The sequence below is a fragment of the Sorex araneus genome, chromosome X (assembly GCF_027595985.1).
Source record: "Sorex araneus isolate mSorAra2 chromosome X, mSorAra2.pri, whole genome shotgun sequence".
Classification (NCBI taxonomy): domain Eukaryota; kingdom Metazoa; phylum Chordata; class Mammalia; order Eulipotyphla; family Soricidae; genus Sorex; species Sorex araneus.
In genome coordinates this window covers 138,716,271-138,733,839 of record NC_073313.1, presented here as the reverse complement: position 1 = coordinate 138,733,839, position 17,569 = coordinate 138,716,271, and positions in this window count along the sequence as shown.

Sequence of the window (17,569 nt, the reverse complement as noted above, 5' to 3'; positions counted from 1 at the left end):
AAATAAAAACCATAAAATGTGGAGAAGTATGTCAGTATTATTGGGGTCACTGAGAATAAACTCAATACTTACTTGCTTAAAGTTTTTTGGAAAAAAATTCGTGGTGGAGGAAAGGGTGGTGTCGGGGTGATCCAAACACCCAGTGGTACTCAGTGATCACTTCTCGAGGGCTTGTGGGATCAAACCCAGTTCAGCGCCGTTGCACTATCACTCCAACACACTACTTCCTAAATTTAAATTTGAATTGTATGCTTAAAACTCTAGGTGTAGAAGTACATTGCAACCTTAGAAGAAAATATTAAAAAGTAACAAACAAGAAGGGTGAAATGGACACTGAAAACTTTAAAAAAAAATTGCAGAAATACAAAAAAAAAGTCCATATAGAAAAAAAGGAGATAAATTCCTTCATATTAACATTTTTCTAAAACAAAGGGTTGACTTCACCAATGAAAAAGTATGCATTGGGGCCGGAGCGATAGCACAGCGGGTAGGGCGTTTGCCTTGCACGCAGCCGACCCGGATTCGATTCCCGGCATCCCATATGGTCCCCAAGCACTGCCAGGAGTAATTCCTGAGTGCAAAGCCAGGAGTAACCCCTGAGCATCGCTGGGTGTGACCCAAAAAGCAAAAAAAAAAAAAAAAAAGAAAAAGTATGCATTGGTCATATGGATCAGGATTCAAATCTCATCCTTTTGTTTACTATAGCAGACAGAACTAAATTTCAAGAATAAATATAGGCTCAAAGCAAATGCTTGGAAAACAATCATAGGCTCAACTGAAAAGGCACAGATGGCCATAGTTTATATCAGAAAAATAGAGCTCAAACTAAAAAGTTAATAAAATACAGTGATGGCTTTACATATTTATTAAAAGATAAAAGCATCAAGAAAACTTAAATCATTAATAAATAGTGCACAATATTAAAGTATCAGCACTAATAATAAATATTCTAATAGACATGAGGAGAAACAACAGGAATTACACAGTGGTTGTGGAGACTTTAATAACCATTCTCACGATGGAATAGATCAACCAGAGAAATAATGAATAATGGAAAAATAATCTTAAAAGAGGAGTTAAGAGTGTCATTCCAAGGCTTTCATCATTTGAAAGCTGAATTTACATTCTTCTCCAGTATAGATAGAACTTTATCCAAATTATACCACATGCTGGGGAAAAAAAACAATGTTAAAAATGTCATGAAGATTGAAGTCATATCAAGTAACTTTTTAGATCACAATGCTATAAAGAAGAAAATAAAAATAAAAATAAATCTGAGAGAAATAAAAACATTTTGTAACTAAGCGAAATTATACTTAACAACCTTGGGGCTCAGGAAGAAACCAGACACAAAGTAGAAATATTTCTGGAATTAAATGAGAATGAAAACATGAGTTATTAAAACACATGGGATACAGGCTGAGACGTGATCCCGGGGGCCGCACATGTGCGGCCTCTCCGCAGCTGCACGAGCATGATTCCAGAGGCCAGCTAAACTACCTTTGGTACCGGCAGCTCCTTGCAGAATGTCTCCAGACTGAGACCCCATGCCTGCCCAGGAGGGAAAAGGTTTTTCTCTCTCTCGCCTTTTCCTTGCTGGGGATGGAGAAGGGCGTGGTGACCGCCCTATTATGAGAACCACAGATGAGAGTTACAAGCTTGCAATGATCCAATATCTGGAAGAAATTTCCCTAGACTTAGTTGGTAAAATACAAAAATCCAAAACCGCGTGACCACATATCTCTTCACAGCAGATCTGACTCTAGTGGGGAACTACTAACAATAATAGATAAGTTTTTGTTGAAATATTGAATGTAACCAAAGTAAAGAGAAAGTAAAGTGAAATTTATCAGTTAAGGGGGGGCGGATGGGAGGTATACTGGGTTTTTTTTCTTTTTGGTGGTGAAATATGGGCACTGGTGAAGGGATGGTTGTTTCAGCATTATATAACTGAGACTGAAGCCTGAAAGCATTGTAATTTTCCACATGGTGATTCAATAAAATAATAAATAAATAAATAAATTATATATATATATATATATAAAACCCATGGGATACAGCAAAACTGTACTAAGAGGGAAGTTTGCAGCAACACAAACCAAAATAAGGACACCAACTCAAATAAGTATCCAAACCCTACATTTTAAGGAACAAAAAAAGAAGCAAAAATTAGTAGAAGGAATAAAAAATAATATAAATGGAAATAAAATAGAAATTTAAAACATCAATAAAACTAAGACCTGGCTCTTTCAAAGAATAAACAAGATTTACACCTCTTTGGTTGAAAAATAAATCTAGCTAAGTAGTTAGGAGTAAAATGGAAAATATCAGAGAGTTGCGCTGCTGAGTCCTCACAGGTAGGCCCAGTGTCCAGGCTGGAACTTCCTCAAGATGGAGGCGGGCTGAGTCCCCACCCTAATAGAAGGTCCAGCTCTCCAACTACAACCCTAGTTCCTCTTGCATACACACAGCTCAGCTCCAGGACTAATCTCTGACAGACGCGAATCTCCTGAAGTGCATGGCCGCACTCGTGGCTGTGCAATAGCTCCAAATTTCACAGTACTGACAGCCATGTAAGAGAAGAGCAAATGAGATGGGAAAGTTGCATAGAAGACCACTCTGTCAGTGAAAACCATAACAGAAAGCTTAACTAACACCTACCAGCTCAGTAAATGAGGAGACAATGTTGTAGTAATACCATTGTGAGATATATATTGTAACAGCAATATAAAATAAATTATTTTGTACTTGCTAAGGAGCTGCTTGGCAGTGTATATAAAACTGGGGACATTGGTGGAGGGAAGGACACACTGGTAGTGGGATTGGTGTTGGGACATTGAATACCTGAAGCAACTATATTATGAACAACTTTGTAAATTAAGGTGTTGAACTAAACTTTCAAACATAAAAAAGAACACCAGACTTGTATTAATGGAGAAACAGACTATTTCTAACTGGAAACATAAAGTATGATAAAGATATCATTTTATTAAAATTAATTTGTTGGTTTAATAACTCCATGTAAAAAAACAACCCCTTCCCAATAAATAAGTGAAATGGGAGTTGTTACAACAGACATCACAGAAATATTAAATAATATGAAGTACTTTAGCTCACAAAATCAAACAATCTAGAAAAAACTGGTGTTTTTAAGAATCATATAACCTCCAACGAATGAATCAGGTAGAAATGGGAAATCTGAAAAGGTCCATTAAAACCAAGCAATTATCCTTGGCCTTATACAAATTACAAATACAGCACTGTAGCACTGTTGTTCCATTCTTCATTGATTTCTTCCTGAGCAGGCACCAGTAACGTCTCCATTGTGAGACTTGTTGTTACTGTTTTTCGCATATCAGATACGCCATTGGTAGCTTGCCAGGCTCTACCGTGTGGGCGGGATACTCTCAGTAGCTTGCCAGGCTCTCCGAGAGGGATGAAGAAATCAAACCTGGGTCGGCTGAAAGCAAGCAAGGGCCCTAACGCTGTGCTATAGCTTCAGGATTAACTTTCCATAAGGCAAATAAATGCCCTACCCATTGTACTAATCTCTCCAGCAGATTGTCTGTTTTTGTACCACACCTGGTGTTTCCATCTAACAAATGGACCCATTTTCATAGCATTAGCAGAGTCAGTACCAATATACAGATTTCTTTCACTTGTGACTGTCTGGGCTTAGGAGTCACAGCATTTTTCTGGCTCATTTTTCACTGATCAGTACTGTCCAGACAGAAGCAGCTGTGTGCTACAGGAATTCTAAAATTTAGAATACAATTATGCAGCAATTCACTGTGGGTGAGGCCTATGTTGCTCTCTCCCAGAAGCTTTATTTCTGAGTCTCCCCAGAGCTATTTAAAAATTAAATAGGGCAGGGGGCTGGAGTGATAGCACAGCGGGTAGGGCGTTTGCCTTGCACGCGGCCGACCCGGGTTCGATTCCCAGCATCCCATATGGTCCCCTGAGCACCGCCAGGGGTAATTCCTGAGTGCAGAGCCAGGAGTGACCCTTGTGCATCGCCAGGTGTGACCCAAAAAGCAAAAAAAAAAAAAAAATTAAATAGGGCACCATCATGCTCCGGACCCCAGAGCAGGCCGACAACACCAGGGTGCCCCAGATGGAGAAGGTGCAGTCTCCCTGCCTTCTCCGATGGAATCCCGGTGACACTGAGCTTCTACTAACATGGCTCCAGTATGTAGGGACTGGGACTATTTCTCCTTTCCTGATATGCCAAAAACCACTCAGGAACAGCTCCTCCACCCCTGAACGGCCATGATCCCAGAGGCACACAAACCAATCTCAGAACGCAGTGGCTGCTGGCAGATATACTCCTTGACCGTGAACTAAGCTGTGGCCCGGTGCAGCCCCGGGAGGGAAGGGATTTTGTTCCTCAGCCTTTTCCCCTTTGCAGCAGCATGGCGACTGCCACCATTCAGAGCAAAGTGGACAGAGAGGTAGGAGCTTGCAGTGATGGGGTGCGTGGGAAATCTCACGATGGGGGGAGGTGGCAGAACAGGCCCTGTTCCCCGCCCAAATGAGACCCCGAGCAGCCACCCACAAACAGCTCCACCGCTCCTAACAGCCATGATTCCAGAGGCACACAAACCAATATCGGAACGCACCGAGTGCTGGCAGACATACCTCTGGACTTAATTACTGAAATACCAGAATTCCAAAACTGCGCAGCCGCTTTCACAGCCGTGCAAAATCATATGCTTTTCATTATTAGCAATAGAAAACAAATGATTAAATGTTGCCTTTTCGGCAGGTCTGATTGTTAGGGGAAAATTCCAGATAATAATAGTGGATTTTCTGTCAAAAACTGAATGTAATCAAAGTAGACAGAGTAAAGTGAAAATCATCTGCCACACAGGCAGGGTGGGGAGTGGGAGGGAAGTATACTGGGGTTCTTGGTGGTCGAATATGTGCACTGGTGAAGGGATGAGTGTTTGATCATTGAATGACTGAGACTTAATTCTGAAAGCTATGTAACTGTTCTCACGGTAATTCAATAAAAAATAAATTTAAAATAAATAAATAAATAAAATATAAAGAAGAAGAATTAGTCACCATCAGGATCCTCCTACAACACTTGTACTTGGAGTTAATGATTCCATTTTTGAGATCACAATGCGTTTTGGTGCTCTTATTTACTCCAAGAGGTGTGTTCCCATATGTGTCTGTGTTCCTAAACTTTCAAGGAAAAGAGTAAAACATAACCTCCTACACTTTTGGATTCAAAAGAAGCATCACTCACTATTACCACCAAATTCTTATTTTTTCTTTTTGGATCACACCGGGCGATGCACAGGGGTTACTCCTAGCTCTGAACGCAGGACTTACCGCTGGCGGTGCTCAGATAACCATATGGGATGCTGGAAATTGAACCCAGTTCAGCCACGTGCAAGGCAATTATCCTACTCGCTGTGCTATTCCTCCAGCCCCTACCACCAAATTCTATTCAAGAACTTACATAATGTATTAAGTTGAATTTTTTTATTCCTAAAGAGATTAATTTATTCTTTATGTTAACATCTTAAATGTTTATCTACATGTGTTTGAATTTCTATTAGCATATATAGGAAAGTCTCTGTAATTTATATGCATTCATTGTTCTGGCTTGCTTAAGTAACCTTACACTTAATCAAATATTTGTCCGGATATACACAGAAAAAAGGAAATACCTTTAGCAAAACCTTGCATATTTTAGTGGATTGTAGAGAACTTCACAAGGTTTGCAAAGTTGATAGTAAACACTAACTCCTACTAGAGAGAGACAGGATAATTCTATGCCATCTGCCCACTTCACCCAACAAATCTAAGGAAATCTAATGGAGACACCTATGATACTATATGGGTAGAGAAATTGCCTTTGATTTTAATATTTAGAATTAGGTTTGGGAAAGGGCCTAAATACTATGAGTATTCCAATAACTGATGCTAAAAATATTTCAGCATCAGTAATATTAAAATTTGCAAGGAGTTCAGGAATGTCTTCAAAATCTTTAAGAAAATGTTATGCTGAAAAAAATGAAAACTGCTGAAAGAGAAATATCCCTTTAAAATGAGATCTCTGGAAATGAAAAACTTAAGGTAACTGACAAACATCCCAAACTCCCCACCCTCTACTTAATAATGGCATCTATATTTCACAAAAAATAAAATTTTATTTGTAACATGCCAAATATGTTTTAAAATACAATTACTTTTCTTATTCTTTTCAGTTTAAAAAACAATCCAATAGAAACTCTAAACTATGACCCAAATATTTCCAAATATGAAAGACATATTTTAGATATTTTTTCTTTTATTCTTTTTTTTTCTTTTTTTGGGGGGGTGGTCACACCCGGCAATGCACAGGGATCACTCCTGGTTCTGCACTCAGGAATCACCCCCGGCGGTGCTCAGGGGACCAGATGGGATGCTGGGAATGAACCTGGGTCAGCCGCATGCAAGGCAAACGCCCTACCCGCTGTGCTATCGCTCCAGCCCTGAGACATATTTTAGATTATAGATTATTAGAAGAATAGGGAAAGGAAGAAAACAGGGGGTAAGTAACATGAGGTGAATAAGAGGTAACAGGGGCAATGGCAAGAACCCCAAATGCATTGGGTTCTAGGGGTGAGATCTAAACCACAAAACCAACAACATTGTAACCATGAGACCCAAACTTTAATAACCAAACTTAAAAAAATGTGCCTGGTAAGGAAACAGGTTGGTGGGTGGGAGGAAACCTGGGAACACTGATGGAGGGAAGTTGGTGACACTGTTGGTGGGATTGCTGATGGAACATTATATCCCTGAAATCCAGTTACAAATAAGTTTGTAATTCCCGGTGATTTAATTTTTTTTATTTAAAGAATTATCTTTTGACATCTCAACACTACTGCCATATAAGGTCATCTACTGACCTTGTTATAGAGATTCATAAACAAATCTCAAAAGAGGTCAACTAGCTGCAAAAATTTCTCAGATGCCCATTCCTGGCTGAGACTTCCAGGGTGATCTCAGAGGGGGGTGTGCCTGCCCCTGCCCTCACAAAGCCCTAGCAACTGCTCCCACAACCCAAAGCTGCTGCCATACCTCTACCTAAAATGCCCCATTAAATATTCTGGATTTTTTGGAGCACATGGCCAAACTCTACGAAACTGACAATCCAATAGCAGCACATCTGATTGGATGGGATGTAACACAAATGCCAACTAATATTGAATAACAAAAACATTAACGTAGAAGAAGTTAGTTACAAACAGCAATAGAGAAACAACACAAACACCTGGAAATCAAATAACTAATTACTGAACAATCAGTGGGTCATAGAGGAAGTCAAAGAGGGAATTAAGATTCATGGAAAAAAATGAAAATTAAGACACTGCCTACCAGAACTTTTGGGATACAGGAAAAGCGATATTAAGAGGAAAGTTCATTGCTATGCAAGCATTCATCAGAAAGGAAGAAAGAGCACATGTAAGTAACTTGGCTACAACATTTTTTTAATTGAGTCACTGTGAGATACACTTACAAGTTTTCATGTTTGAGTTTCAGTAATACAATGATCAAACACCCATCCCTCCACCAGTGCACGTTCTCCACCACCAATGTCCCCAATATACCCCCCTTTCCAACACTCCCCCTGCCTCCATAGCAGACACTTTTCCCCATACTCTCTCTCTACTTTTGGGCATTATGATTTGCAATACAGATACTGATAGGTTATCATGTGTTGGATAACACTGAATTGTCTTTGCTGCTCACGCAGGGAGCTTAGGGTTTATTGAACCACACCTACAACAGTGCAACCAAGGCTCAACAAATAGTCCTATATTGCTTTTCTCTTTCCTTTCTATCATTTATATGTTTTATTTAGCAGTATCCTTTTAGTATAGACACAGGAAGACAATTGATGTTATGCTATGTAGCATGGGAGATAGTTGACTCCAAAATATTTATTCCTTGGCATCCATATTTACTTGACTTAAGCCTCAGTTGCCCTTAGTTACTAGCACTCCAAGAGCAGGGTCCCTACAAGGGACTGATGAACGAGGGCAAGCTGTGAGCTACCCTGGCATCAAAATGGGCCTAGTTAAGTGCCATCATACTTAACTATAACTTAAGAGCATGTTCATGGACAAACTCTGTCATGACCCCAAAAAACAGGTAAATGAATAAGGACCCTGCTGGGGTTAGGAAGAGTAAACTGGCCTGAAGACTGTAGTCTGCAATATATATAGAGATGTCTCCAGGAAGAATCAAACTTTAGGGTTAATATATCTCTTACTCACGGAAGAGCCTAGCAAGCTCCCCGCGGCGTATTCGATATGCCAAATACAATAACAATAACAGGGAGGATGTTGGGAATGACATATCCATCCTGAGGAATTTGGTATGTGGGCAGGTGGACATGGCTGTCAAAGAGATCTGGGTAGAAGTCGTGAATAATCCTCTCCATTGCCTTTCTGGAAGATGTGATAGATCCATCAGGATGTGGGATGGCAGTCATCTTGGTCTTGTAGTTGGCCAAGGACAGGTGAGTGTTGTGAATACCTTTCCCGGCTTCTGCTGCATCGGCCAACACTGCTGCTCTTCTCTCTTTGAGGTCTTCCTTTATCGATTCTCTGCACAGCTTTGTGAGCTCGGATGTTAGCTTGTGGTTGCCTGAGGCTCCCGCCAAACCACGTTGACGAATGAGCTCAAGAGTATCCAAAGACAGATGTCTGTGGCTTTCTCACTCTCGATATTCTTCATGCAGTCACGGAGGTGTTGAACCAGACGATCATATTCCTTGTCGATGTCAATGACAGCATCTTCACAGGTTGCCGCAATAGTGCCAAAGAGCTCCCAGTTGGGGGTCATTCTGGGAGTTCCCTTCTTAAACTTAAACTTTGCAGACCTTTCTCCTGGCTCTGTTAAGTAGAATTTTGCACAAAGGAGATGGTGGTCCAATCCCATTTGGAGTTTTGGGACAACAGTGAGACTCCAGGAGACTCCCTTGTCCAGCGCTTAGATCCAGCATTCTGGAACTGTGAGTTGCTGTGGATGGTCTTGGTCAACATGATGAACTCAGACAGTCTCTCACGCTGATCGTTCCATTCTAGGCCATGGGTCCCAATGTGGAGTTCTTTGGGCGACCTTCTCGGTCCTACCTTGGCATTAAAATCACCAACAATGATCTTGTAGAAGGTGTGCTCTTCTTTATAGAACTTCTCCAGTTCCATGTAGAACCTCTCAATTTCTTCTTCATTGTAGTTGTATGTTGGTTCGTAGACGATGTAGATAGAAAGTGCAGGCAGTGAGCCACATCTATTCAAGCATAATCGTCCAATTCGGATTGTTAAGCATTCAAATGAATCAATGCTCATGGCCAAATTCGTGTTGACAAGGACACCAACACCACCGATGCCTCTGTTGTCGCATGTTCCAAGGAAAAATTCTTCTCCAGTGTTGAAAATGGCGTGATGTGATTGATGTCTTCGCGTTTCATTCAGACCAATGATGTCGTACTTGATCTTCTGCACTTGCACCATCAGGTCCTCGATGGATACTTCCAATGCCAGCGTATGTGCGTTGAATTTTAGTCTTTCCTCGTTTTGGCAGTCTAATTTGTCCCTGAGATTTTTTTCAGCCTCCCCTTGCTCATCTTTCTTAACGCTGCCATATTGGGGGCCCTTTCAGTGTCCGGTAAATGAAGCCCATTTTTATTACTGTTTTTGGCATATCGAATATACCACGGGTAGCTTGCCAGGCTCTCCAAGAGGGATGGAGGCTTTTAGGGCAGCCTCAAATAGCCATTAGAGGTGTTCCCATGGTTCACACCATATTTAAACCCCATCAAATATGGTGCGGGAATTATGGAAAATGGATGTTGTCCGGCCACGTGGTCCAGAGAGCAGCCTGGAACGTGGTGGTGGGTGGGTAGTGGACGTAGTGGGAGTCAGCTGGTGAGATATTTATCTGGCTTGGGTAGGGTGGGGCGTCTGGGTTTGACCCCCACCCTAAGGTGCCAAAGATTGGAGGAGGCAGACAGAGGATCTTGTTTCTGGGTCTCCTTGAGCCTAGAGTCCAAGGTCGCAAAGTTCTGCTTATCTCTTACTGTGCTTATACAAAATGACATTGCTAGAAATATTATAAGAAGTAAATTTAAAATGACTGTTTAAGTGGATTACTAGTTGAGGGGAAAGCAATACACCCTGGATGAAATCCTGCCCTTGGGCAGATCTCCTAGTAATTTTGATTAATCTCCTTAGATGAGATTTTATTCTTGAGAAGGAGTGGCCTTTACCTGTCCTTGTTGATTTGTTAATGTTCAACCCCACCTTTGTATCCCCACCCTACATGATTCCTATATAACTATGCTGTAAGGGGTTGTGGGGAGAGACTGAAGATGGGAGTCACAGAAAAAGACAGAAACTTAAGACGAGAAGAGTCTGAAGATGATGGAGTAAGACAGAAGACAGAGAAAAGACTAAAAACTGAGATGAAGGGGAAGATAAGGGCAGAGAAAGACAGAGAAAGAGACAGAGACTGAAGACTGGAGACTATGGAGAGAGACTAAAAACTGACATGAAGAGGAAGACAATGGCAGGGGGGTTGCAATGGGATACAGAGACTGAAGACTAGAGAGGAGAAGATGGAACAAGATTTAGGACAAGGAGAAGACAATGGCAGAGGAAGATAGAGGCAAGAAACTAAAAGACCACAGATAAAAGGAAGACAATGGCAGCAGATTAGAGACCAGGAAACAAAGAGAGACAGAGACTGAGGAAGATAAAGGTAGGAGACTGAAGGGGAAGACAAAGACATGGGGATAGATGAGACACCTAGAGAAGACTTAGAGTGAAGATTAGATGCTAAAGACTAAATGTTGGATGAGAAGGTCTACAAAGAGACACTGAAGAGGAGGAGAACTGAGACTTTGGAGACTTTGAGGTCTTCAAGGAGACTTAGATGATGGAACTCTGATGACCGGGACCACATCGCCATAACGACAACTGTGACTGAGCTGTAAAGGGAGAGATCGGACAACACTTGAGAGTCTGCCCATTGCCCATCCTTTGTTCGTTGTCCGGAAGAGCCTGAGGAGGCAGCTCCCAGCCACCAAATGCCACCGCCGCGTCCTACCCAGGCACAGACCCACACTGAAAACCTTCCTTTCTACCCATTTATCTTTCATCTTCTTTGTATCTTGTGTTGTTGTGTGAAAACTCACAATCATGTTTGGTCCTTTATCTACTTTCAGCACTCATCTCCCATCCCGAACAATTCCTCCAACCATCATTGTCTTAGTGATCCCTTCTCTATTGCAGCTGCCTTCTCCCCCAGCTCATGAGACAGGTTTCGAACTATGGGGAAATATTTCTGGCCCTTATGTCATGTCTACTGTCCTTGTCAGTCTCATATTATGTTATTTTGAATTCCACAAATAAGTGCAGTCCATCTATGTCTGTCCTTCTCTTTCTGACTCATTTCACTTAGCATGATACTCTCCATATCCATCCACTTGTAAGCAAATTTCATGACTTCATCTCTCCTAACAGCTGCATAGTATTCCATTATGTAGATGTACCAAAATTTCTTTAACCAGTAGTCTTTTCTCGAGCACTCAGGTTATTTCCAGATTATGGCTATTGTTAACAGTGCTACAGTGAACATACAGGTGTAGATGTCATTTCTACTGTGCTATTTTGAACCCTTGGAATATATTCCCAGAAGTGGTATTGCAGGGTCATATGCAAGCTCAATTTCTAGTTTTTGAAGGAATGTTTTGCAGAAAGGCTGGACCAATTAGCATTCCCAAAAACAGTGAAAGAGCGTCCCTTTTTCCCCACATCCATGCCAACACTGCTTGCTTTTGTTCTTTTGACTGTGTTTGGCTACACAACTCAATAAACTGGAAAATTATCAATAAAAGAAGCCTAAAATCAGGCAGGAGGAAGAAAATAATAAAACTTACATTGGAAATTAATGAACTAGAATACCAATAGATTATCCAAAAGAACAAAGAAACAAAGAGTTGGTTCTTTGAAAAATAAACACAATCCATAAACCACTAGCAAGATTCACAAAGAGAGAGAGAGAGGGAAAAAACTAATAAACCAAATCAGAAATGAAAGGGGGGTCTGGAGCAATAGTACAGTAGGTAGGGTGTTTGCCTTGCATGCAGTCAACCCTGGTTCGATTCCCAACATCCCATATAGTCCCCCGAGTACCACCAGGAGTAATTCCTGAGTGCAAAGCCAGGAGTAGCCCCTGTGCATCACTAGGTGTGACCCAAAAAGCAAAAAAAATGAAATTAAAGAGGGGATACCAGAATAGACACCACATAAATTGAGAGTAAGATCAGAGATTACTTTGAGAATTTTTATGCCATGTAACAAGAGAATCTAAAAGAAGTGTATAAATCCCTCAATTTCCAAGGCTGAATAAAGATGATTTGGAAAACCTGAACAGATATCTAGGGATCAGGAAATTGAAATAGTAACAAAAAATTTTCCCAAAAACAAGATTTCCTAGACCCAGATGGATTCACTATTGAATTCTTCCAAACCTTTAGAGGAACTATTGCCAGTCATTTTCAAGTTCCTACAGGAATTTGAAGAAACAAAAACACTCTCAACTGATTTCAATGAAGCAAGCATAACCTAATACCAAAAGCATACAGAAATATCACAAAAAAGAGAATTACGGGCCAATATCAATATTCATCAATACTTGATGAATACTTCATCAATTTGCCCATGAACTGCTTCGGCTGAGTGACATCTCAAACTCTACACCACTAATACACCTAGGAGTAGCACATCACATTAGACAGGATGTAAAGTAGAAGGTAACTAATCTCAATTAAGAAAATATTAACACACATGGCATAACCTGTTACTAATATGTTACTAATCTCTTATACAAGAGTCTAGTGACTCTAAGCTGAGATACAACAGTCTTCACACACATTCTTCTAAGAAAACCATCGTTGATCATTTTAAGTGACTTATTCATAAAAAGTAATATAAAATAAATTATTTAGGGCCTGATAATTTATTTAGGGCAGGCTTGGGTGGTGTTTGGAAAAATTGGAAATAATGGTGGTGGGAAGGTGCTCTGGTGATGGAATTAGTGTTGGAATATTGAATGTAATAAATCATCATGAACAATTAAAAAAAAGAAACTGGTACATTTACATGATGAAACACTGTGCAGCTGCTAGTAAAAATGTAGTCATGAAATTTGCTTAAACATGGATGGACATGGTGATTATCATGCTGAGTGAAATGAATCAGGGGGAGAGGGATAGACAGAATGAGAATATGCATTTGCAAGATTAAGAAAGACTTAGTATGAGAATGATATCCAAAGAGTGCAGAAAAAAGGGCAGGAGGACTGGTCCATCATAGGAAGCTTTCCACCAATGAGGAAGAGGAGTGCACTTAGGACAGACAAGGGAGCACTGAGACAATAATAGTTAGAAAATATCACTCTGAACATAAACTAAGTGCTGAAAGGAAGTAAAGAGACATGCATGATACCCTTTAGTAACAGTATTGCAGATCACAGTGCATGAAAGAAAAATGAGAGAGAAGCAAAGTATCTGCCATTCACCAGTAGCAGACTGTGAACTGAACCACGACCTCCATTTTATGACAACCACAAAATGGAGGTACGAGCCTGCAGCAACGGGACGCGTGGGTGATCTCGGGATGGGGGTGGTACTGGCACCGCCCTCCGCTGAGATGTAACCCCGGTGGCCGCACATGTGTGCCTCTCCGCTGCTGCACGACCATGGCCCTGGAGGCCAGCTAAACTACTTTGGGCACCAGAAGCTTCTTGCAGAAATGTCTCTAGACTGTGAACTGAGCCTTGGCCACCATCTTATGATGACCACAAAAGGGAGGTATGATCTTGCAGTGATGCAATTTCTGGCAGAAATTTCCCTGGACTTAGTTACTAAAATACTAAAATACAGAAATCCAAAACCTCATATCTCTTCATTCTCAGCAATGGAAAACAAATGATCAAATGCTTCCTTTTCAACAGGTCTGACTTTGGGTGGGGGAGGGAAACTCCAAAAAATAATAGTGAGTTTTTTGTTGAAATATTGAATGTAATCAAAGTAAAGAGAAAACTAAAGTGAAATTATCAGCTACAGAGGAGGGGAGGTGGGGGGAGGTATACTGGGGTTCCTGGTGGTAGTGTATGTGCACTGGTGAAGAGATGGGTGTTTGAGCATTGTATAACTGAGACTTAAGCCTGAAAGCTTTGTAACTTTCCACACGGTGATTCAAGAAAAAAAAATTTTTTTAAAGTATCTGCCATAGAGGCAGGCTGTAGGGTGTGGGAGGGTAGAAGGGAGGAAAACTGGGGACATTGGTGACAGAAAGTGTTCACTGGCAAAGAGAAAATTGTTGGAACACTGGACGGTGAAAACTCAATAGGGAGCAACTTTGTAACTATATCTTACAGTGATTCAATTAAAAACATTTTAAAGGAATTGGGGCTGGAGCAATAGCACAGTGGGTAGGGTGTTTGCCTTGCACGCGGCCGACCCGGGTTCGATTCCCAGCATCCCATATGGTCCCCTGAGCACTGCCAGGGGTAATTCCTGAGTGCAGAACCAAGAGTAACCCCTGTGCATCGCCAGGTGTGACCCAAAAAAGAAAAAAAAAACATTTTAAAAGAATTGTGGAATATCATAGATACTAAGTCATAATTACATATCAAATGGGAAGAATGAATATTTGGCTAAAGGGATTAAAATATCATGTCATAATATTAAGGAAAATGTTTTGCTCACTTACACTAGGCATAAAATGCCTGCAAGGGACTAGAGCAATAGGACAGCAAGTAGAGCACTTACCTTGCAAATGGCCAACCAGGATTCAAGCCTTAGTATCCCATACTATCCTCCAAGTCCTGCCAGGAGTGTTCACTGAGGCAGAGCCAGAAGTAAGCCCTCACTCAGCACAGCCTGGTGTCACCCCAAGACAAAACCCAAACTAAAACAAAAAGACACTATATGTTTAATGAAGACTTAGATGGCATTAATACCTACTATAAAGAATATAGTTGAGGGGCTGGAGCGCGGGTAGGCGGTTGCCTTGGACGCAGACGACTCGGGTTAGATTCCCAGCATCCCATATGGTCCCCCAAGCACTGCCAGGACTAATTCCTGAGTACAGAGCCAGGAGTAGAGTCAGGATTAACCTTAACTTCACTGGGTGTGACCCAAAAAGCCAAAAAAAAAGAATATAATTGAAATAGCAATAATCTTATAAACAATGAGAAAAAATGGGGAAACATTCACAACTCTAGAAGTTTTTTTCAAATTCCATCCAAGATATTTAGGTGTGTTAAGGGGGCCAGGCCTCATCCTGTCCTGTGACTTCTGTGCCATCTACAACCCCTTCCTAGATCCCCTGGACACATGAAGCCCCTCCTACAGCCCTCTCTGACCCAAAATCACCTGGACATGTTACCTTAGACAACACCACCCCTTCATTGCAACCAACTTCAAGAAATCTCTATTTTCTTGTCTATTTTAACCTTCTGTACAAAAGGATACATATTATCCTATCTTATTTTTATAAAGTTGTTCACAATGAGAGCTTCCATTTGATCCAGCAATACCACTTCTGGGAATATATCCTGGAGAAACAAAAAAGTATAGTCGAAATAATATCTGCACTTATATGTAAACAGCACTGCTTACAAGAGCCAGATTCTGGAAAAAACCCAAGTGCCCGAGAACAGATGACTGGTTAAAGAAAATTTGGTACATCTATACAATGGAATACTATGCAGCAGTTAGAAAGGATGAAGTCATGAACTTTGCATATAAGTGGATCAACATGGAAAGTATCATGTTAAGTGAAATGAGCCAGAAAGAGAGGGACAGACATAGAAAGATTGCACTCATCTGTGGAATATAGAACAACAGAGTAGAAGACCAATACCCAAGAATAGTAGTATATAATACCAGGAGGTTGGCTCCATAGCTTGGAAGCTGACCTCACACGCTGGGGGTAAGTCATCCCAGATAGAGAAGGGAACACCAAGTAATATGTGATTGGAGATCCTGCGCGGGAAGGGAGATGTGTGCTGAAAGTAGACTAGAGACTGAACAGTATGACCACTCAATACCCTTATTTGGAACCACAACACCCAAAAGGAAAGAGAGATATCAAATTGGAATGCCCCACTACAGAGGCGGGGTGGGGTGGGGGGGATGGGACTGGGGGGGTGGGAGGGTTATTGGGTTCATGGGTGGTGGAGAATGGACACTGGTGGAGGGATGGGCTCTTAAACATTGCATGAGGGAAAAACAAGCACAAAAATGTGTGAATTTGTAACTGTACCCTCACTGTGACTCACTAATTAAAAAAAAGTTGTTCACAATGATTTATTATGTTGAATAATCCAACACCAATCCGACTACCATTACACTTTCCTACCACCATTATATCCGATTTTCCCAACCACCACCCAAGTCTGCCCCAACAGCAGGCCCTAAATAATTTACCTTATATTATACTTTATAAATTACTTGCAAAAAAATAGCAAAGAAGGTTTTTTTTTACAAGAAACTGTGTGAAGACTGTTATATCTCACCCTGGAGCCATTAAGCACTTGTATAAAAGATTACTAAAATATTGTTATGGGCTAAGCCTTGTGTGTTAATATTTTCTTAATCGAGATTGGTCGCTTTCTACTTTCCATCCCATCCAACGTGGTGTGCTATTCCTGCCTGGCAGTTAGGTCCAGGAACTGCCTCCCACGCCATATAAGCTCATTAACCTGCCATGATCCACAGACTCATAAATAAATCTCAAAAGAGATCAATAAGCTGGAGAGATGCCTCCAGCCCCCGTGCCAGGCTGAGCCTCATATCTGGGGCACCCTGGAGGGAGGCAGGTGAACCCACCCAAACAGACTGGCAGCCCAGAAAGTCCACACTCAAATCATCGCCATGCTATGGTCAGACTCCACGGGCTCGGAACAAGCCTCATGCAGAAATCAGTCTGTTGAAAAACTCAGGTATATAATTTATGACCTAAATCTCCAGGTTCTCACCGAGTCAGGGATTGGGTGCCTCTCCCGATCTCCCTGTTATTTAGGGAGTCAGATAGTCAGACCCATGAGCTGCCTCTGGTGCCATATAAGCTCATTAATGGGCCATGATTCAGAGACTCATAAATAAATACTGAAAGAAATCAACAAGCTGCAGACATACTGCTGAACCCCAAAGTCACCAACCAGTCAAAAAATTAATGACAGCCATATCACCCCATTCAAAATTTTTGAGTTCCTGGAACTTTTGGCCGCGACCTCTCGAACTCTCCACTACTGATATGCCAGAAGTAACAAACTGCATAACTAGTGAAGGAATATCCAATGGGCACAGACCTTGTTACACTAATAGATAATAAAGACTACTGCTTGCTGAAAAAATAACAAATTAAATCAGACCGCGGATATTTGACATCTTAAACCCAAGCCAGAGCACTCACAAAACTTTAGGAACAATAGAGAAACAAAAAGATTTCATCTGCTCTGGCAGACAGGGACAGAAGTCCTGGAAAAT